General features: G+C 55.1%; 1 protein-coding gene and 1 long non-coding RNA gene across 51 annotated transcripts in view; one reads left to right on the top strand and one right to left on the bottom strand.

The window, feature by feature from the left end:
* Rbfox3 (RNA binding fox-1 homolog 3) overlaps positions 1-21,258 on the top strand; it is a 438,563-nt gene that overhangs the window by 386,095 nt on the left and 31,210 nt on the right.
* On the bottom strand, positions 7,062-16,372 carry LOC148003205 (uncharacterized). The gene is made up of 3 exons (XR_015632319.1): positions 16,274-16,372; positions 14,256-14,545; positions 7,062-7,474 (listed from the first exon to the last, which is right to left on the bottom strand). It is a non-coding gene; the product is annotated as an uncharacterized LOC148003205 (long non-coding RNA).

The raw sequence follows: 21,258 nt of genomic DNA, 5'->3' as shown, positions 1-21,258 counted from the left end.
AGCCTCTTCCCAGAACTTTCCTGGACCCTGCACACTGGGTGGCCATTCCAGACGTTGGGCCTTGTTGTCCTCCCGGGGATCTGACTGTTCTACTTGCCCCCTGTCCAGTTCCCTCCCGGGGTGGAGGGCAAGTAGCAGCCAGAGAGTCAAATGCCTGGTGTAAGTGCAGTCTGGAGGTCAAATCTAGAATCCATACCAAGAACCGTGGTCATTGTTCTGAGAGTCCAAGTAGCCTGCCCTGCCAAGAGTCATTCACCACCGAATGGCAGCTAGGACAGACCAGTGCTGTGAGATACCAGCAACTCTGATTTCCCTGCCACACGGGTGCAGATACCAAGATTTGACTAGAAATGAGGGGTTCTTAGAGGTGCCTCGGAGACCACAGGGGCTGCCCTTTCTGGTGCCCTCTTTCTCAGAGTTGCCGGAGCCCTGTCCACCTCCACTCAGAGACTGGGGATGACTGCTGATGCAGAGCAAGGTGGATTGCCAGGGAAATAGGAATGTGGAGAGACGAGTCTGGCCACCTCACACTGTCCGGCTTGCCAGAGATGGCTAAGTCATCGGCATCCCTGGCAGCCCTGTTAATATTATCCCTGGTCTTCAGAGCTGGCTGGGCCACCTGGAAGGGACAGTCCGTGACCACCTCTTGAACTGAGAAATGAGAACACAGGTACCAGGGTGCTGCAGGGGTACAGAAGGATAGTCATTTGGGCTGGAGAAGCCCACCAGGAGAAAGGGTGCAGACACAACTGATGTGAAGCTTGGCTACCTTGGGAGCCAGGGGCTGGAGTATAGCCGTACTGTTTCTATTGCCTGGGCTACACCAGCTTCTCCCTCCCCCTCTCACCCGCTCAAAGCTTCCTGGCCTGGGAGGAACTCAGTCCTCTCTCTCCTTCTCTTGGATTTCTTCCCAGGCTTCTTCATACCTTGCCCCAGGGCTCAGCCAGAGTCCCTGATGCCTAGGGGACATCCCCCTCTACACCTTGATACAGGGTCTGGCCTTCCCTGGTAGGACCACCCTGAACACCAGCCAGTATCTCATGCCTGTGGGAAGGCAATTTGGGGCAGCTGTATTCCACTGTGACCCGCCCGCAGCCAGCCACCACATCAGGGACATCTGCCTCTATTGTGACCGGAAGTGTCAGTCCGGCTATCCCTTTCCCAAGGACTCCTCTGCCAGGAGACCCTTCTGAATTTCGCCAAATCTACGTCATGTACCCTAGCACTTAACCTGAGCCCAGATAGGCACAGAAAGTCTGTGAGGCCTGTCCCTGGACCCCAGAGAGGAAGTTATGCCCACCTCTCTCCCGACCCCTGCTTGTGCGCCAACACCTCAGAGGTGGCTACCATCCTGGCCCAGTCTCCAGGGGCTGTAGATCTCAGTCAGAGTCAGAGAGCAGGGTCTGCTGGGATAGAAGAAGGTTTGAATAGGATCGGGTGACTACCGAGGTCACCCCTAGTCTTCCAGAGTACCTAGCTCCCCTCCTCCAACTGTCAGCTCTGGAGCCAGCCTAAGGGAGGAATTTTCCACAGATGTCCCCAAGCCATGTTTCCCGGTGGCATGCCTCACTGCTCAAAGCATTTCCATGAAGCTAACCCAAGTCTCTCCTGCTGTTAGCTAAGTCCCTGCCCTGGCCTCCAGTCCCCCTTCTCCCCTCAGGACGAGGAGAGCCACTAGGAGTTGACGTGTGGGGAAGGGGGCTGGCACAGGGAGGGGGCTTCCTCTCTATCGCCCTGCAGGAGCACGCATCCCCTGCAGCTGCACCGTGCCAGAGAAGGGTCATGAGACAGTGACTCCCTCCCATGCTCTACTAATCCCCAGATGAATGCACCTTCCAGGGAGCTGGCTAATTTGGAAACACCGTCTCCAATGTAACCAGGCAATAAGGCAGCCCACACATTTCCCCTGCAGCTGGCTCGGGTGACTTCCCGGGTGGGGGGGGGGGGTCTCACCTTCTTGAGCTTCAGGGTGCCCTGGTATCCCATACAATGGTGACAGCACCAGAACTGGGGTTTGGAGTTCTGAAGCCCCACAGGGCAAGGTGGTTTTATTATTGGGGTTTTTCTGAAGATTTCTTGTCCAGCCCTTTGAAGTCTATAGAAAGCCCAGGTTTTCCCCCCTGATGCTTTCAGGAACCCACTGAGCCTAGAATGCTGGTCACAGCTTTTCCATTCTCAGGACTCCAGCCTTCCTGAGCCCCTGGAGCTGAGGGGGCCTGGTGAAGAAATCTGTCTCTTGCCTCTACTGTCCCTGAACTGGGGACAGAGCCTTATGACCAAGTCATCTGCTTAGTGAACCCCTCCCCAAGATCCCCCTGAAGTTAGATCTCATTCTGTGTCATACTCAGTCACCCGTAGGGAGACGCCATTATCAGATTTGGATGAGGATCAAAAGGTCAAAGTCAGAGAGATGATGCCTCGGCCTGTGGCCTCTTAGGGCTGACAGGGCCGCTGGGGCAGAGGCAGAATCTGAGTCTTCCTCTTGGCTGTGGGGCTAATGGCCTCCAAGTATATCCTATCTTCAGCTGTCACCTGTGCCATAGCAGTAAGGAGTGGGGCAGCATGAGTTCTAGGATCAGCTAGATGTGGACTAACCCAAGGACAAGAGATCCTGGGGTATAGGTGGCGACAGGCTCAGGGAGAGTCACTGGGAGCTCAGGAGCCGCATAGCAACTCCAAGCATGATACAGCAGAGAGTGTTAGCCAGCACCACCCCAAACTCCAGAGGCTTCCCTGATGCCTGTTGGCACCTGCCAGACACCAGTCTCTTGGTTCTCCAGGGCTTCCATGGGTGAGGAAGCGAGTCTGGGCAAGCCTGGAGGAAGGACAGCCAGTGGAACACAGGGTAGGCTCCCTGTGCTCTGGTTGGGCATATTGGTCATGTCACATCTTAGGTGAGCCCCAAGCCTCAGCCACACAGGACACACCTGCCCCTCAGCCATTCTCCCACCGCGCCGTCCACTCTCCACGGCGACCTCAGACGGTGCTCACGGGGCTGCACCACAGCGGCGCCTGCTTTGTATGGATGGTGCGGCATTTTGGGTAATGAAATATTCACAGGTCAGTGATTCCTTGAGAAATGATGGGGACCAGTCAATTCCTTTTCAGGGAGTAATTTTCTTCCCCTTCACGGCCTCTGTTTCATGTTGACAGCCATTAGCATTGAGAGAGAGGCTGGATCGAAGGCGCTTGTCAGAGCCGGGGACGAGTTGGCGTCTTGTCACAGCCGGTGGGGTTGGGGTGTGGGACACGGACACACGTGTGTGAGGGCAGCAGGCCCAGAGGCAGGGTGTGAGCAGCTGGTGCCCTCATGGGCTTGCTCTATCTGCTTGGACTGTGCTGATGGACCCCACACAAAGTTGTCACGTGAGGATTCTGCCTTCTTGGAGACACACTTCCTTGTGCCCCCAGGATGACAGAGAGCTAGCCAGGTGAGAGAATGACCGGCCAGCCGCTTGCAGGCTTAGAGGGTGAGAGTTGCCTGTGTTCCGTATGCCTCAGTTTCCACCTCTGTAAAATAGTGTGTTTTAAGTCCTTAAGTCTGATGCAAAGCAGAGGTAGACAAAAGTAATTTACTTCCTTCCTGGGAGACCATACACCACCCTGAGGCTCAGACCCAATATCTCCTCCTTCCTGCCCACCCCATAGGTGAAAAGCAGCCCAACTGTGACTGCTGCCATTGTGCTTCTGAGACCCGTGAAGACAGTACACAAAATGAGCGGTTTCGGCTTGTACAGTGCCAACATCAGTGTCCCCGTGTCCCAGTGGAGTGCAGTGGGCCTGGAACTTGGGCCAGACTGGATCTGAGGACAGCTGGAGGCCCGTCCTTGTGTTAAACACCGGGAGTGAAGGATCTAGTTCTTCTGTACCCAGGAGCCAGCAGGAGGCCCCGGGCTGACTGATGACTAAGCCCAGAGGAAACACCAACCATGCCCAGGGTCAGGCGACAGGTCTCCCCCTCTGCCTATGGTATCTGCCCACCTGCTCCCTTCCCGGGAGTCAAGCCTGAAGCCAAGGGCCACACTACCTTCCCAAAGCCACTGCAGATGAGATGATCCTGGCCTGCAGCCAAATTAGATGTGAGCCGCAGGGACGGACGTGCTGTGGGTGGGCTCTGGCTCTGCTCTGGAGTCAGGGAGGCTGCAGATCTCACCAAGTAGGACTGAGACTCGAGGGTCGTCACTGCAGCACATGGCCTGTCCTCGTGCAGAGATACCCAGCACTGTTGCCCACACCCTCAGACACATCAGCCCCTCAGCTTCTCCCTGGCTAGGCACACGTCATGTCAGCTACCCTAGGCACCAAATGGCTTTTCTTGCAGAGCACCATATAAGGTCTAGACACGTGCCACTCACTGGGATAAGAGGACTCGAACTGTCCCAGCCTGGTTACAGAACTTCCAGTCACTTTCCCCACGCTGAAAAAGGGGCTCACCTTTACCGACTGCACTGCCTGTGGTTGGTAGCGGACCAACCCTGCATAATCTGTCTGTATGGCTTGGCATGAGCCTAGGTCCACACGGAGGTAGGCCAGGGACTGAGGACATGAGCTCTCAGCCTAGCAGCCGGCAGTGCCCCCAGAGGACATTTGGAGATTTGGACATAGGATAACCATAGGTGTCTAGCTCAGAGATGCTGGTATGCTACCCGGCTTCCTCTGGGAGCCCAAGCTGGCACTGTTAATGCCATCAATCCACCTCACCTGCCGTTTGCTCACTAAGCAAAGTACAAAGACAGCTGACAAAGACATGGGGGTCTGGCCTTAGCTATAGGGACCTAAACAGATATGTGGTGGCCAGAGCTAGCCCAAGCAACCAACAAACTGCCCTGAGCCTAGGAGACCCTCCCCCATCCCGTGACATCTAGGACCAATAGGAAGCAGGAAGAAGGCCAGGGCCAGAAGCAGCAGGTGTTCCCCACCAGGAGCTCCCCCTCCCTTTGGCTTAGCTGAGTCACCCATGCAACTCCTAATAGCCTGTCCGTTTCTGGACATGCTGGCATTGCACACCTTTAATCCCCCAGCGCACGAGAAGAGAAACAAGTGGATCTCTGTAAGTTCGGAGCCAGCGTGGTCTACTGAGTGAGTTCCAGAATAGACAGAACTACGAAGTAAGACCGTATGGAAGAGGGGGGCTGTTCTGAGCTCCTTCCATACACAACCCCTTTCTAGCCAACGATGGCAGACACTCTGAAGATGAGAACCAGGTGTTTGGTTTTTTATCTTCAGAAGGTGAAGATTAAAAATATATGGGCACATTTGAGAGCCTCCACAGAGAGATGGGTATCAGGTCCATGGATCTATGCAGTAAGGCAGAAGGGTAGCTGGCCCCGTGCCACTGAATCCGAACTCCCATGAGCCTCCATGGGTGAGCCACATGGGTGTGAGGCATATAACAGGCCTTACACCATGGCCTTGTGGGCACTCAGTGACTCCAGAACAGGATTTGCCCAGCGGAGTCAGCTTTAGGTCTCCCTATCCCTCGTCTTGGTTCTGTGACTCAGGACAAGTGACACTGATGCCGGGCTCTCAATCAGTGTCTGTCCCTACCAAGAACACCCCCTCCCCCAGAGCATCACTGGAGATGCTTCACCTAGCTCACATGGGAGCCGCCTGCAAGCTCAGGTAGTCACGTCTCATTTAGACTCGGGGCTCGGTGACAGAGGGCAGTGGCTTGTCTTGAATCAGCCCTTAGAACCAGGACTTTGCCTTCTATTCCCAAGGGAAAGACATCCAGGGACTTGATGGGCGTCCCACTCACTCGCAGACTTCATGGTCTCCTGACGATGCCTGCCATTCTAAATGAAACAGAGATAGATGCTTGGGACAGGATGGTCCCGTCTTCAGATGACTTTGGACTCTTGCACTGAGGGCAAGCCCACCTGCTGTCTGATCTCTGACTGACTGAGAGCCAGATTGAAAGAAGGAAGGAGCTAGGCTGCTGGCTTCTACAGCCCTCCATACATAAAGGCTCCTTCCAGGGAGAGCTCTGGGCCCCTGTGGCCAGTACCTAACCTTTGTTTCAATGGCTCGATCCCTGCAGGGCTGTTGTGAGCAGAGCTGGCTGTGAAAAGGCACCTGCTGATCTCCCAGGCAAGTGGAGTGGCCAGCAGCCCCTCGGGGGCCATTTGCAAGTAGAAGACTCTATCCAGGTGTCAGGCAGTTGATGGGAATGGGGTAGCTGGCCCCACACCACTGAATCCAAACTCCCAGAAGCGTCCAGACACGGGGGTGAGGCATATAACAGGCCTTACGCCATGACCCCATGGGCAGTCATTGAACAAGGTTTGCCCAGCAGAGTCAGGCCTGCTCTTCTTCCTGTGACTGTCAGTGTGAGCAAGACAATCATGTTTGTGCCATCGAAGGCTGAGAGTGTGAGGGACCATTTGATGAGTTAGTGTCTCTTGCTAGGGGACTCAGTGAGCCCTGCCCACCTTTCCACCAGGAGTCTGCCTGGCCCTCTGGTGCAGAGCATTGTCCTGACAAGGAAGCCTGAGTAGAGGGGACAACATCCCATAAATCCACACCCCTGAGGAGGCTCCATGCATGGTCTCCTTCATCGGTTTAGAATTAAATGGGTCAGCTGTGGACACAGCAATACCCTGCTAGGAAGGAGCCCAGCCCCCATCAGTCAATTAAAGTGACATCATGTCTGTGGGGACCTTGTTGCTATAGGTGCCGTCCCCCCACACACACACAGCTGGAAAGCGAGGTGGGGTGAGATCAGAGAATCCAGGGCAAAGGTCTGAGAGAAGCAAAAGCCACTCCTGAGACTGAAGACCCAAGTCTGACCTGTGCAGCCCCCTGTCCAGCCAGCAGATGTGAGAGGAGAGGCTGGATCCTGGATTGCTAAGGAGGCAGCAGACCCTGGTGGCAAGGAGAAGCATGGTGGGCTGCCCATCCCCAGATGGTGAAACGTGTATCCTGCGGGGATACATAGGAGCCAGCTTTCTGCTGGGTACTGAGCTTCCTTTCCTGGCTGTTTCTGTTAGAAGACAAGGGGTTGGTCTTAGTGGCAGAGCATTTGCCCTGGGTCCAGAAATAAATAAAGAGACAGAGATCAAGGATCTTGTTCTTCCTGCTGTGAATCCAGCCCTAGGAGGTGGACGCCATTTACCTTGAATGGGTAGAGCAGAGGGGTCAGGCTCTTCTTGCCTCGAGTTTCCACAATGCCCCAGGCTTCCCTCGTTAACATTCAATCCAAGGTCTGGACAGTGTGGGACAGAGAAGGGAACACGTGGCTTGCAGAGTGGAGGAATCCCCTCGGCTCCTTCATTGGCCAGCTCCTCCCACCCACACGTCAAGACGGCGGGTCTCCAACAGCACCAGTGCTTGCAGTTTCGTTACCGGCCAGGAGGTGGCGCTGTGCTGGGCAAGCCAGGCCTGTTGGGCTCAGAAGCGGGGGAGGGTCTTTCATGCAAGGCAGGGCAGCTCCGAGTAGAAACTTCCATTAGTGTGCAGCGATGGGCAGCGGGGCCTGTTCAAAGAATACATTCAATTAAAAATTGATTTTTCAGTTTAATCTCAATCATAATGAGCCACATTCAAGCCCCGTACGCCTCTCTGGACAGGGCTGCCCTCTCCACACAGCTGGTCCCTGTGCGCTCCTGGGCCAACTGCCCAACCGGGGATGGATGATATAGTGTGGGCCTGAAGCCGGCCCAGGCGGGGAAGGGAGTAATTACAAATGAGGCGCACGGGGTGTTTGTTAAATCAATGTGTCAAGGTGCCAAATCGTATTTTTATTTATGGCGAGGGTGCGTTTTTTAGCGTGGCCCCAGGTAAAAGCGGCAGTGTTTAATTTCCCTTGATTCAGATTGTATTATATTTCAAAGAGCATCATAGGGTGAGATCAGCCCGACTTTCCTTCCTTAATCCCACAAACTCAGAGGTATTGGGAAGCCCCAGGAGGTCAATGCTCAGCTCTCACCAAGGTCTTTGAGGTCTGGGAGCCCAGACTGGTTCTTCTAAACCCCGGTGTGTCTGGATTCAGAATGGGTATCAAAACACCCTTTCCAGATACCTGCTGTCTGGTCACATCCAGTCTGTAATCTGCCTGGGGCTGGGGGTAATTTACCTGTTCAGAAACCACCTCACCCCTGGCCTCTGTCTGGGGAATCCTCAACCACTTAAGACTCAGGCTCAGAGCAGCCTGACTCTAGCTGTGACTTTGGGACACCTGAATGTCCATCGATATCTCATACATAACCTCTCACCGCTGATTTGCTATGTGATTTCAGGCTCCCTGTTCATCCTCACCGAGAAATCTTGCCCTGGTTTCTTGGGATGTAGTTAGTTTCTGAGTTAGCTGCCTAGGACAGACCCCTGCAGAGTCTAGTCAGGGACTCTGCTACTGACCTTCCTGCTGCCTTCTTTCTTCTGCAGGTAACTGGCAGAGTAGATGAAATTCCCCATCTGGTGCCCAGCTGAGCTCAACTAAACTCAGCTTCCAGGCTCAACTTCCTACTTTGTCTGGTTTCCACTGACTGCACTTACCAAAGGAGTAAAATGACCCATTCTCCTGGAATATTCTAGAAAGACTGAGTTTTGTCCACTGGCCCCCTCTAGCACAGAGCTTTATCTATACCGGTCCTCAGGGAATGGCCACTGCGTTTAGTGTCCAAGTGTTGACCGTGCAATCCAAAGTTCCTTGGAGCCTCTGTCCCCAGCTATGTCCTGCAGGGCCCTTGGCTCTTTGTAGGAGTCATTGCCAGTCAGGGCCTGGGCCTTTTTGCCAGGCAAGACAAGGGCCTTCAGCCTAATAGAATAGGGACCATATGCAGCCATAGCCAGGTGCCCTTTAAGGGACAAACCTACCCACCAGCATGGCATCCCTTGCCCCAAGGTGATGTCTGTTGTGCCTTTGGCCAAAAAGGGGGAAAAATAAGTAATCCCACTTCTTATCCTTTTTTTTTTCCCTCGGAGCTGGGGACCGAACCCAGGGCCTTGCGCTTGCTAGGCAAGTGCTCTACCACTGAGCTAAATCCCCAACCCGTAATCCCACTTCTTTACAGCAAGATTATACATCTTGAGTTGACAGTGGCAGCACAATGCAACTTTGCAGGAAGTTTGGCTGTGAACATGACGTGTGTGTGTGTGTGTGTGTGTGTGTGTGTGTGTGTGTGTGTGTGCTGCTTCGTCCCCACGTGGATCTATACATGAGGGTGTGTTCACTCCTGGGAGCACCTGTGCATGCTGTCTTTCCTCTGCACTCCACCAGCCCCTTGCTGACTCTGAGTCTCACTTACTGGTCTGGAAAGGCTGCGTAGCAAGTCCCCCCCAGGGCCCTCCTGTGTCCACCACTCCCCATTACAGGATCATGCTGCTACATCTCACTTTTATGTGGGTTTTGGGGATCTGAACCCAGGTTCCTGTCCCCAGCCTGGCCATGGATATGTTTCTAGAATACTCCAGAATCCCCCAGAAGCCTGGAGTGCCGTGGCACACGACTTAAGAAGTGCCGCTCCAGGGAGAAAGGCCTGTGGGATGAAGTCTAGTCCGTCATCTCTCTGAGCCTCGGTTTCCTGGTCTGCAAAAGCAAAGACTGTACTGTTTCCTGAACTGCAGTGTGCTTACAGGCAATATGGAGGAGAAGGCCTGTGTGCCGTAGGCGCTCACCCCATGCAGTAGCTACTCAGTACTCATGTCTGTGTCTGGTCCCCAGGCAGCATCTAGAGACATAGATGGGCCCCTTCAGTCCCCCTGTTGCTTCAGAGTGGAGGAAGGGAATTGCCAAAGTCACAGAGATGGGGTCTTATCTGTCCTGCTGTGCTGCAAGGCTGTGGGGGGAGTTCCATGACTTCACAGGCTGAGCTTCCTCAACTGTGAAGTGAGGGTGTCAGCTGCATGTGCCACTCGGGAGCGGGGAGGGGTCTGTGAAAGTGCTAAGGTCAGGAAGATTCTGACAAGGTGGAGTTGGTGGGTGTCAGGAGCCTGAGGCAGAACTCTTACCTGGCATAGTCTGAAAGGAGCGTGGAATGAGGGGTGGGGTCTGGGAAGCAGGCTAAGCTTGGTTGGGGTGGGCGGAGCTTTGAGACTTGGTTGCCTGCTCTTGGTCTCAGTTTCCCCAGTGGACCGTGGGGATACTGAGACCCACCTTACCAGTGAAAAAGTCTGAAAAGTCCACACAGCCATGAGCTGGCTGCCCTCCTCTCATCACTGTCACAGGGATGTCCTCAGACAGCTGCATCTTCCAGCATTGGGTCCTGTTTCTGCCCCGTCTGAGGGCTCTGTTTCCTGTTGGTACTGATGAGCCCATCCGTGTCCTAAAGAGTCTGATTCCCCTCCATGTCCCTACCTGCAGGACAGCTGGACAGTAGCTTGTCCTCCTCCCTGGCCTCACCGCTGTGACTTCTGGTGCCCACCTGGTCCCCAGGAGAAAAGGCATGCTTTCAATTCCGAACCCCTTGTGACCAACCAAAAGGACTACACATCCCTCCAAGGCCTGGAGCTGAGAGTGTGTGCTCAGGCACAGCAGGATGGCACCCACTGGCTATAAGGACAATGGCAAGCAGGGCCATTGGGGGTCCCAATCACCACAATGTTGGGGTTCTACAGAAAGCTCTGCTTCTGGTACTGCCTGCTAATGTCAGTAACTTGTGGTCCCCTAGCTTGAGACAATGCTGTGTATCTGGGTCAGGACGCCGCACAGTGTATCTGAACTGCCCTGGGAAACTGAATACAGACCTAAGGGTGGACTGTGTTTGCCGTGTTAACATAGCATTAACATAAGACTACTAACGTGTGTTGTGCATGTGGGAGTGGGTATGAGCTGGTACATGCACGTCCGTGGGGCCTCAGGGGTGCGCACACGTGGTACGCACATGTGTGGCTGCAGTGGGGTGCACAAGTTGGGCTGGCGTGGTGGGAATATAGGCGGGTTCAAGGCTGAGGGCTGACTGTTTAGGAGAATTCACATTGCGTGTACGTGTGTGTGCCGTGATGCACACACCTGTGCTCAGGAGTCAGTGTACATAGTGACCACACGTGTGTAGATGCATGTACCCTGTGAGGGTGACATGTTAGTTACCACGGGTGTGTAAATCTCTTGTTAACACTTGTTGGTTCAGCAGAGAGGCCTGTGCCTGTGCGGGCCCTCAATCGTGGCCGGGGCCTGCTCACGTGTGAAGAGAGGCTCTTAGTACGACCTGCCCTTGGGCATAAGCACACATGTTCCTGGTGCGTGGCCGAGACAAGCATGCGTAAGGATGTCTGGGGTGTGCTCTCATCGGTGTGTGCCAGCACGCATGTGCGCATGGCTTCTGGAGAGAAAATGTTTAAAAATGGAGTTGTCAGCCCCGAGTTGACAGGCGCAGTCAGCAAAGTGCAGTGTCGGCAGGAACAGCCGCGCGGCTCCCTCAATTACCCGGGAGGAAATGGCCCCGCTTTGTGCTGAGGAGGCACTGTGGCTGGGATAAAGCAAGTGGAGCAGGCCCCAAAACTTCATTAATTAAAGAAACTCATTAATGAGGGACATTTAATCAGCTGAAGATTAGATCCACACTTGCCTCTTCCACACGCCAGGCGCCTGCAGGGAAGGAGCTGTCGCCTCCTTCCACACCTCCTGTGCTGGGGGCCCAGACGCCTGCGGCTCGGCTGTGAGGCAAGGAGGTGCCTAGGCCAGCTGTGACCTAGAAGTTGCTGGGTAGTGGACAGGCAAAGAGCCTGTATGCGGGTGCACTGAAGTGTGTTCGGAGAAGGAAGTGTGCATGCGTGTGAGTGTGCGTGTGCATGCCTGCGTGTGTGTGTGTGCGTGCATGCATGCATGGTGTGTATGTGCCTGCATATGTGTCTGTGAGTGAATGTTTGTGTGTATGTGCATGTATGTGCGTGTGAGTGTGTGTGTGTGCGTGTGCATGCGTGTGCATGCATGTGTGTGCATGCATGCATGCATGGATGCATGGTGTATATGTGCCTGCATATGTGTCTGTGAGTGTTTGTGTGTGTGTGCGTGTGCATGTGAGTTTGTGTGTGTGCATGTGTAATGTGAGGGCTACTAGGGTCCTCCCCTCCTCTCCCCTGAGGATTCAGGAAGTGTGTAGTGTGTAGAGGCCAAGTGTAGATCTAACACGGAGCCTTGTGCGGGCCCTCACCAGGTTCATAGCAGAGCACAGGCCCCTCTCTGGTGTTGCATAGCTTGGAGGCGCATGACTGAGTCTACTCCTGAGTCTCCAGGGAAGGCCCTTGTTTATCAGTGTGTGCTTTCTGTCACTCTGACAAACACCTGAGACAAACAGCTTTAAGGGGCACATGTTTGTTTTTGCTCTTGGCTTCAGGGGTTGTTTGGGGAGCCTGTAATGAGGCAGGACGTCATGTTGGGGAGCTGGTATCAGGGTAGAGCTTTTCACTCGCGGCATCCAGGTAACAAAGAGAGAGGGAATAAGCCCCCAGCCCACCCCTATGACCTTACTTCCTCTGACTAGGCCCCACTTTCCACCGCCTTAGCACCCTAAGCCCTCAACACGTGGATGCGGACACAGAGGGTCTCTGCAGACTCAGACGGTGCCCGTGGGGAGGATCATCCACTCGGTTCCAGGACATGAAGGCACAGGCCTTTCCTACGGCAGCTGTCTCCTGTCTCCTGGGAATCGCTGGCCCAGTTCACAGGACAGAGCTGGTCCAGATGAGAGCTGACAGAGCCAGGTCCCCGGGGTCTCTGCTCCACCTGCCTACTTGGGGACTATTGGAGGTGACAGACCTAGGGTGGGCTACTGTTGCAGAATCTGTGGGGTCCCTGGCTTGCGGCACTGCCCCATGGGAGGTGGAGCAGGATCCCAGTGTTTCCCGGGGAACCTTCTCTTCCCCCTCCCCCCAGCCAAGCTGCCTCCCTGTGAACAGAGCTTAGACAAGATGGGCCAGGTCCTGAGTGCCTGGGAGGTTCGTAACATAAAGCAGCCATGTCTTCAGCACAGGTCCTGCCCTGACCAAGGAGGGATTGTGTCTTCTCAGCATGGGGCCTCTTCCTGCCCTCTACCCTCTCGTGTGCCAGCCACTGTCCACGAAGTTGTCATGACTGATTTCCAATCTCCTCTCAGCCGAGGTTCCAGTCAGCTCTCAACCTGGGATGGGGTGACCCCGTGACCCTCTCAGAAGCCCGCAGGGAGCCAGCGGAGGGTGGCAGTGCCAACTGTCCATACACTGCAGGACTGCCAGGCTCATGCTGAGGAGAGCAAGATGGGCAGAAACTCAGCCTTGGCTCGGGGCAGCAGAAACCCACGGCGGGCAGATCCCAGGGGATGGGCCACTTACACAGAACACATCTGAGTTTGCAGGACTGGGAGACAGCCTCCACCTCGACTAGTAGCCATTTGAAGCAGGGGCAAAGGGACCCAGACCAAAGAGGGACTGGGTGTGACACCAGGCACAGAAGCGTGTCTCTGTCTGGAAGCTGTCAGGTCCAAGCAGGTTGTCCAAGCCAGGAGGTCGGGTGGCCTCCAAGGCTGCGCACCCCAGCCCCAGCATCTCTAGCTATGTATCCTGTACCCTTGGTCGTGGGGAGAAGGGCAGGAACATTGGGTGCGAGAGAAGGGAGAGAAGGAAGTCAGAGGTAGGTGTGTGAGGATAATCTCCCAACAACTAAGGGAGCTGGCAGAGAAGAGCCCCACAGAGCACCAGTGTGGAGTTGAAAGGGGCTGTGACCCTGGCACGCACCCCGGTTCCTGCTGTCTTGGAGAGTACCTAGAGAAAGCCTCTGCCCAGACGCCTACTGGAAGCCCTGCCCTGTTGGGGACAGGTTCTGGCCCATTGGGTAGGTGCCTCTGAGCCCTGAGCCTTGGAGACTCAAAGCAGGGCTCCCAGTTCAAGATGGACAGCTATGGCTTGGAGCCCCTGGGATGACCCTGGCTCCTTCCATAAAGGCCCCACCCTTATCTCGTTCAGCCCTAAGCTGAACACTGCTGTGGCCACATGCTGCCTCAGTCTCCCCAGATAGCGTGAGCTGAACAGTAGGCAGAGTTTGCCTATGGGATACAGGCCAGAGGAGGAATTGGTTCCTCTCCAGAGACCCAACTGCTAGACCAGGAAGCCACTCATCTATTCACAGCTCCTCTCTCCTCCAGACCCTCACTGTCCACAGGATCAGTTGGGGTCAACTTCCTATCATGACCCACCAGCTCTCCCCAGTGGACTCAAAAGCATGTCCTGCATTTGTGCGAGCCTTGGTGGGGGCGGCTGGTGCTCTGCTCTGGAGATGGGAGTGTCCACCCATAGCCGCTCTCACCCAGTGTTCAGAAATGTTCTCAGGCCAAGGGGGAGCATACCCTTTCTTTCACCCCACATGAAAGATCCTCCCTGTCAGCTCAGAGTGGTCTCGGCTGAGTCTGAGGTCCAGGTCCTGCGTTGGATGAGTGTGGCTTGCGACCACAGCATCTTGTCTATCTGTGGTCCTGGGTCTGGTGGAGTGTGTGTAGCTCTGACTCTTGCAAGTCTGCATTTCTGGGAGCTTTTCAAGGGGTGCATCTGGTCTTCAGACTCGATCTTGGGGAGCAGAATCTAAACTCGTCACATAAGGGAGAATGTCCCGTGTCCCAGCAGTGTCCCAGGCGTGTAGCTGAAACGGTAGACATTTCTAAGTCCGTAAGTGTCCTCCCCTGCTCCCAGAGACACTGCCCCAACTCTGCTCACCCCAGGAAGAAGACCCCGTTAAAGGTATTATCCCAAAGGACACACAGACCCCAGCTTCTCACACCACAATCCAGCGGGTGGGTGTTCAGCTGTGGGATGCATTACATAATTTTCGTTGCAGGGAGATTTCCATTCCTAATTACATTAAGCAAATGGTTGTTTCTGTGTCCTTCCACAGCCCACAATAGCTAGAAGGGGGATGCTGAGAGCCCGAGGGCACCGTGGGAGGGACCTGGCGCTGCGGTGCAAACTGTGGGCTGTTTCCTAGGTAGGTCCCACTTGCTCAACCTCCTGCCGGTACCCGGCACTGCCTCCACCCAACGTCATGTCCTGGGCACCATGCTAATTGCCTGCTCCGTTTGGTAAATGAAGACCTCGGGTAATTAATAATGCTAATATTCTCAAACGGACCTGCAGGCTACAGCTATGAGGTGCCTCTGTGCCCGGAAGACAGTTCATCCTGAGGCATAGAGCAAGCTGCCAGGGGACCTTGAGAGACCATGCCCCAGAGGCGTGGTGGTTTTCTGTGCCCTGTCACGTGGAGCCTTTTCACAGCTGAACCTTCACTTCGTCCTCTAACTTGCCCCTCTGGGGAGGGAGCTTTGGCTCAATGACATTCTTGTCACCCCCTCAAACCTGAGTCAGGCTTGATGTCCCTGGTCCGTCTACCAATGCTCGCTCTGGCTTGCACCTTCCTGGCAAGCCTGGAGCAAGGAAGAAAGTAGGCAAGGTAGAGACGACAGCAAGGAGGGAGAGCTTGGAGGGCTTCCTAGAGGAGGTGCTGGATGGCCTCCAGAATGTCGGGGAGGCCTGGAGAGTCTGTGCAGTTTGTGTCTCTGTGACAGGGCCGGCCTCAGCAAACCGTGCTCGGCTGAGTGACCTGAGGTGCAGCTGGAGACCTGTGGGAGCTGCAGTGACGGGTATGGGGGACCGCTGGGCTGGGGCCTCCTTGGGGACACCTCCCTTCTGGTTTTGCATTCTTCTACCTCCAATAGGTCTACATACACCTCTGGCTTCCTGCCTTGGCAGTCCACGGGTGTCTCTCTACTCTGGGCATGGCATGGCTCCGGTTCCCTGGGCTGCTATCAGGCCCTGGCTCACCTGTAGGTCAGCCATGCCTCTGAAGGCAAAGGAGCCCTGTGGGGCTCCCTCAGGCCCCGGGCACTAACTAGCCTTGGCCCCTTCACCATGTGACCATGTGGTTCAGGTCAGGAGTGGAACCCCTGGGAGCATCACTGAACCTGTGTGTGAATTGGGGGTAAACCCCATCTTGAGCAGCAGTGGGAAGTCAATGGGAGCAGGGCACAGGGCTCCTGTGGAACCAGCACTCTGGCCCACCGTGGTGAAGAGGGTGTCATGTCTGGGTAGGGGCCATGCCCTCCCCAGGACCTGTCTTAGCTCTTGGAGTCAGGAGTGTTCTGTCACCAACAAGCTGGGACCTTCTTGGCTGCCTCCTGCCCTCCTCCTCTTCCTTCTCCTTTGTTGTCCCTCTTGAGGGAAAGCCAGTGGGTACCGATTAAATCCGGTACCTCCTGGAGGTGAGTGGATAGCCATAGTCCCAAGTGCTCTCTTGGGGAACAGGAGGAGAGGGCCCAGTCCTCCTCCCCTCTCCCAAGTCTGTGCCTACTAACTCCAGCATTGCTGGGAGCTTTACCTATCAGACCAGCAACAGACAGCATTTCCTGTTGGCCATACCCTGCCTGTCCCCAGGGAGAAGCTGCTCAGTGTCTGGCACCCCTTCATGCGGCAGTACCTGTAGGTAAGCACACACAAAGACATAGGTCAGAAGCCTGCAGTACTGCTGAGAAACGTGCAGGAAAGGGATGCGGGTGTCTACCTATGATGCTAGGGACCGGCCCAGCTCACTGAGTTCCCTTACCAGGTTCCCTCACCGGCCCCAAGCACAGCATCTGGCTACCCACCATCTGCCCCACAGAGGTCCCCCCCGCCACAGGCTCAATCCTCAACCCAGCCCGGTGGCCTCACACTCCACAGGGCCCCAAAGGAGGAGCACGGTTTATCCCCAATGGCTCGGTTGGCAGTCAAGGGTAAACCCTGTCCCCGTGTGTTCCAGACACCACCTTCCCAGCAGCCATCAGTGGGATGGCTCCCAGCTCCCGGCTCCTGGCTCCCAGCTCATTTCCCCAGGCAAGGCGGTGAGGCCGGGGGAGAGGAGATTTATAGTGCTCCGTTCCGTGTGATTGGTATGCCGTGAGCTCGGAAGGAATTACAGCCTAATCGTGCGAAGATCCTTCCCTCGGCCTGGGGCTTTGCAGTTTGAGATCTACGCCATCCCTAAGCAGAAAGAGGCTGGGCTGAGGGGATGCCGGCACCGGGGTAGGATTCTTCTGGGGCTAGCCTTCATCCTGGGCATCTGTCGGTAGCCGGGCAAAGGGCTCCAACAGGGCCAGCGGTTCCTACTGTGTCTTAATGCCTGGAACCCCCTTGGTACCTTATGAAGCATGCCGGTCCTCTCTGGAAATGGCCTTAAATTACAGAGTGAAATTCATGAGATTATGTAGAGAAACAATTAGATTGAGATACAGTTAGGAGAGAGAGAGAGAGAGAGAGAGAGAGAGAGAGAGAGAGAGAAGGTCTGAGGGGACACTGAGACAAGGCTGTGGCTTCTGGACCAATTTGTGACATGCCAGGATGGTCGTGGGCACTCCGGGTTTACAGCCCAGTGAAGGTGAAGAGGGTAAGAGCTGGGGTGACTGCGGCATGATGGGAAGTCCCTGAGGTCTGAGGTCACACTCACCCAGGATGCTTGTGGTCATACAGGGGAGTGAGACGCAGCCAGGAAAAGACAGTGGAAACGACTTTTCCCAAGCAGTGCAGACCTCCCGTGCTCTGTGCCCCAGCGCACACAGTGCCGTGGAACATGTGTACGTCAGAGAGGCAGGGCACACTTATCCCGAGGAGCACGGGACACACAGAGCCCATGGCATGAGCAGTGAGCTTGAGATACCCATGAAACCCAGTGCACACAGAATACACTGGGCTCGTGGGACACAGCCCTGGGAACTCACAGTGCACACAGAGCCCACACAGCATGCGGTGCACCAAGGCCAATGGAACATGCACATGGACTACACCGTGCACTTAGCATATTGTACACTTAGAATGCCGTGCGCATAGACTACACCATGTACTTAGCATGCCATGCACGTGGACTACACCGTGCACATAGATAGCATGCCATGTACCATGAAACAGGTGGCACACATAGAAGAAGCTGCCCCATAGGTTCTCTGCTCCTGCATACACAACCTATTCTGTCGGGACCTCAGGTCCTGTCACAGTACAGACAAGGAAAGGAAGACACAAAGGCTCACAAATAGGGCCAGCCTCAGCAGGGAGGCAAAGGCTAGAGGGGCCAAGCCTGGGCTAAGGCAGAGTGCTCAGCATGCTGCAGGGAACTGTGTCAGGAGAGAAATGTGAGTGGGCACTGTGGGAACCCAGGGCCATCCCTGGGACCTGGTGAACAGGCTCCACAAACAGGCCTCAGTATTATGGAGGCAAGGTTGTGGTCTCCATATGCTAGAAGGTGCTAGAAGACCCATCAACCATCTAGTGAGAGTACTTAGCCCTTCACCCACCCAGTGAGTGACTCAGCCCATCACCCTCCTAGTGAGTGACTCAGTCCATCACCCACTCAGTGAGAGTACTCAGCCCATCACCCACCCAATGAGTGACTCAGCCCATCACCCTCCTAGTGAGTGACTCAGTCCATCACCCACCTGGTGAGAGTACTCAGCCCATCACCCACCTAGTGAGAGTACTCAGCCCATCACCCACCTAGTGAGAGTACTCAGCTCATCACCCACCCAGTGAAAGTACTCAGCCCATCACCCACCCAGTGAGTGACTAAGCCTATCATCCACCCAATGAGAGTACTAAGCCCATCATGCACCCAGTTAGAGTACTCAACCCATCGCCCACCCAGTGAGTGACTCAGCCTATCACCCACCCCACAGTGGAACCCAGCCTCCAGGACTCCTTGCTGGCAACAAGTGGCAAGACCTGGGACATGTGGCAAATTAATCTGCTGAGTGACTCTGGGCTTGGGGCCTGGTCACCTATATGAGGTCCACGACAGTCAACCCTAGAGTTTCTCGCAGGGAAATGGGCAGACCCTGCACAATAGTGATGTCCCCTGAGGCTACGTCCAGTGTTTCTCAGCACTGCCTTCCTGGTACAAGGAATCCCCGGTAGTGATTCTGGACCAGGACATGCACCTAGCAGGAACCCTGAGGCCACTAGGGCAGAGGGTGTAACACCCTATTCTCATTTGAACAGTAGCCCACACCTAGCAGGTAGAGTCAGGTGGGAGAGTCAAGCAGGCCTGCTAGGTTGAGTTGGGTGGTAATGGTGTACACCTTAATCCCAGCACTGGGGAGGCAGAGGCTGGCGGATCTCTTAAGTTCAAGGCCAGCTCATCTACAGAGTTCCGAGACAGCCAGGGCTACACAGTGAATTCCTGTAATAAAATCCTACATTGGCCATATTGGCTGGGTGTGCTCGGGCAAGCACCCCCTGCCTACTCTGAATGTCTTCACTAATGTAGGAAATGCTGCGTAAAAGTATTGCTCTATGACTAAAGGCAGCCATGATTGGAACCCCGGCTGCCACCATATTGCAGCAGCAGCAGCAGCAGCAGCAGCAGCAGCAGCAGCAGCAGCAGCAGCAGGACCTGAGCACCTCCTATGTGCCCAAGTCTGACAGAAACACAAGGCCTTGAGCTCACAGACTCCTGGTCCAGAGCTCCATCCTCCACATCTGAGGCTCTAGAACATTCTGGGGCTCAGGCCAGAAAAAGTCCTTGACCCCTTAGACCCTTACATGGAGATGGCAGTGACTCTGGAATTTTAGTTCCGGTGCCTTGGGACTAGACAGGGCTGATGCTAACAGTTCTCGGCCTTGGCATGGTCACCTGCAGGTCACCTGCGCACCCAGCTTCTCGGGGTGCCACCTGCACACTAGAAAAAGAGGTCTGTGTAGGCTCTGATGGCTTGTTTACTGTAGAAAGTGACAACCAGGAGGAGCTGGGTGGAAGGGTGGGGCAGGTGTCCCCTCCCCCACTCACGAGCTCCCTCTCCCATCTCCTTTCATTCAGTGCCACCTGAGACTTGGAACATGGAGTCAAGACCCATGTTCTGGTTGCTTTAGCCATCACCGAGGGAAGCCGAGGCAGGAACTTAGCAGGAATCTGGAGCAGTTCTATCTGCTTTCTTCTAAAGTTCTGGGCCACCTGCTCAGAAGTGGCTAGGCCTTCCCACACCAGTCAGCAGTTAAGAGGATGCAAAACAAGAAAAAGGAAGCACCCCACGTACATGCCGTGTAGGCCTGCAGGGCAGCCTGGTGGACATGATGTAACCCATCGGGTGAGGGTCCCTCTTCCCCAGTGACTGGTTAATATCAAGTTGACAAAAGTAACCAACCCTGACTAGGAACCATGGAGGTGACCTGTATCTGCGCAGAGGAAGCAACTGAGGCAGAAGGCAGGAACCTAGGAGAGAGAGCAGGCTGTGGCCCCATTGGCCTCCTGCCTCTCCCTTCTGCCAGTCACTTCCAGCTGCAGGCCGAGCTGAGCTCTGGATGCACAGGACCCCTGGCACACACTGCTGGCTCTTCTGCAGTCCCCCCAACCCCCATCATTTAAATGCTGTTCATTTCCACATCCACGAGAAAGCACACACACCCCATCTGCCCTACAGGCAACCCTTGCACGAGCTACCACGGGGATGCTCAGTGCAGACGCAGAAGCACCCTGCTGTCACAGAGCCACACAGGAAGTCCCCGGTGTTTAGGAATCTACCACTTCCTCCAGCCTCCGCCCCTGAAGGGAGGTTATTGGTTAGCTCCACAGCTGGGTGGTACAGCTCCAGTTAGTTCATATTTGCTGAGAATATGCCCGGGTGACAGATGCCTGAGGCCAAACCTCAGTTTACTGCTGCTCTCCAGGCACCTGGGTCCTGGCACCAACTGAGAGTGTGGAAGGTATTTGGTGAGCAGCTTCACCCCACCACTCCCTGTCTGGTTGGTACAGCTCCAAAGGCTGCCAACCCTGCAGCACTCAGCAACTGCGAGAAGTAGATAGATGAGCTCAGACCCTTTTCTGGGACCTATGGACAGGAGGATTCAAGTCCCCTAGCAGCCGGGCTTACCCTACCCTCCATGTTGTGTGTGTATCCCGACCCATCTTGCTGATCCTCCTGGGGCCCTGTGATCACATGGATTCTCCAGAACCATGTCAACCCCGCAGTGTGGCAGCAGGAACACAGGGAGATCGCTGATGTGGGTTTACTGGGGATGGTGGCCAGTGGCTGCCAGGCATCTTACTGGGACGTCTGCTCCTAACCAGGACCACTGAAAACACACGGACTACATCTGTGACCCTTCCCTTCTACAGGTGGGCAACAAGAAGAGACATGGTCTCAGTGCAGAGCAAGAGACGGTGCCCAGCGTTGGCACTACCACCACATTCTGGAGATGCCAGGTGTGGATAGAAATCCTGGACAAGATGCCTGCCCAGCAGGTCCCATTTACCTGCAATTCTTCACCGAGGCACTAGGGGGCGATATTCAACTTCTGGGTCTGCTAGAAACAACTAGGATGGTCAATACTGTGCTAGATTCT

Source organism: Rattus norvegicus, chromosome 10 (genome assembly GCF_021556685.1).
Source record: "Rattus norvegicus strain SHRSP/BbbUtx chromosome 10, alternate assembly SHRSP_T2T, whole genome shotgun sequence".
Lineage (NCBI taxonomy): Eukaryota > Metazoa > Chordata > Mammalia > Rodentia > Muridae > Rattus > Rattus norvegicus.
Note: the sequence above shows the minus strand (reverse complement) of the source record. Positions and strands in the feature narration are given on the sequence as shown.